The sequence below is a fragment of the Mus caroli genome, chromosome 2, assembly GCF_900094665.2.
Source record: "Mus caroli chromosome 2, CAROLI_EIJ_v1.1, whole genome shotgun sequence".
NCBI classification, from domain to species: domain Eukaryota; kingdom Metazoa; phylum Chordata; class Mammalia; order Rodentia; family Muridae; genus Mus; species Mus caroli.
In genome coordinates, this window is record NC_034571.1 from 104,974,220 (window position 1) to 104,975,945 (window position 1,726).

Consider the following 1,726-nt stretch of genomic DNA (forward strand, 5'->3'; position numbering starts at 1 on the left):
CTTTTGGGATAGCATTGGAAATGTAATTGAGGAAAAGATGTAATAAAAAATATAAAAAAAAAACTTTAGAATGCAAAGATACTGGTATAATAAACTTAGGTACTATATATCCAAAAAAAAAAAAAAGAGAGAGAGAGTGTCATGTTTAGAAAATTCTTATTCTCTATTTTTTATTCATTTTACATCCTGATCACAACCCCCCGTCCTAGAGAGTCATGTTTAGAAAATTTTTATTCTCTATTTTTTATTCATTTTACATCCTGATCACAACCCCCCATCCTTTCTCCTCTTCTCCCAGAGCCATCCTTACACACACACACACACACACACACACACCACACACTGATTGCTACATGTCCTTCTCCTCAGAGAATGGGGAGGCCTCCTTGGGTAACACCCTATCCTAGGACATCTAGTTCCAGCAGAACTAGGCACTTCCTTTCCCACTGAGGTCCAATCTGGCAGTCCAGGTATGGTAGAGGTAATCCAGTGTCAGAGAACCAAAACCAAGATAGCCCAGATCCACTTGTTAGGAGTCTCACATGAAGCCCAAGCTGCACACTTGCAGCAAATGTGTAGGATTCCCTGCACGCTTCCTGGTTGGTGGCCCATTCTCAGTGAATCCCTATGGGTCCAGGTTAGTTGACTCTGTAGGTCTTCTTGTGATGTCCATGACTCTACTAGCTTGCTCAATTCTGTTACCCACTCTTCACAAGGCTCAGACTGATGTTTAGCTATAGGTCTCTGAATCTGCTTACATCAGCTGCTGAATGAAGCATCTCAGGAGACAATTATGCTTGTTTCTTCTCTGCAAGCATAGCAGTATCATCAATAGTGTCAGGAGTTGGCTCTTTCCCATGGGGTGGCTTTCAAGTTGGGGCAGTCATTGGTAAGCTATTCCCTAAGTCTCTGCTCCATCATTTTTTCTGCACAACTTGTAAGCATCCTGAAAATTAGACCTACACTGTTTGATCAAAAGGTGTTTTGTTTATTTTTATTGAAACAGCATAATTGTAGTGAATATGCATAAAGGTCAAAGTGCTAAATAAAAGGATTCTACCAAGAAAAAAAAGAACTCAACCACCTGAAAATGAGAGAAAAAACATGATACTTATATTTGTCATGTATTCTTCTGTGTCTGACTTTTTAGAAAAATATGGTGATGCCCAGTTATATCCATTTCCCACTAAATTATGTAATTTTAATTTTCTTTATGGCAAACAAACATTATATATGGATATAGATATATAGATATGCACATATATACACTACAAGTTGGATTTTTTTGTTTTGTTTTTGTTATTCATTTTTCTGTTGACAGACATGCAGGGACAGTTCTGGAGCTTAGTGTAATAGTTTGGTTTTTGTTGTTGTGATAGAATGCTTAGCAAAAGCAACTTGAAGGAACAAAAAGCTGGAGGCAGGGACTGTATCAGAGACCATGGAGAAATGCTGATTCCTGGCTTGCTTTCCAAAGCTTATTCAGCTTGCTTTCTGTTACAACTGTGAATCACCTCGCATGGAGTGGCATCCACAACAGCAGGCTGGACCCTCCCATATCAATCACTAATAAAGAAAATGCGAGACCAGCACCCGAGTAGCTAGGGCGCAGGGTCGGCTGACACCCGACAGCTACCCACGACACCGCCACAGGATTTTGAGACTTCTGGTGAGTGGAACACAGCTTCTGCTCCAATCTTTAAACAGTGACAACAATAACAACTAA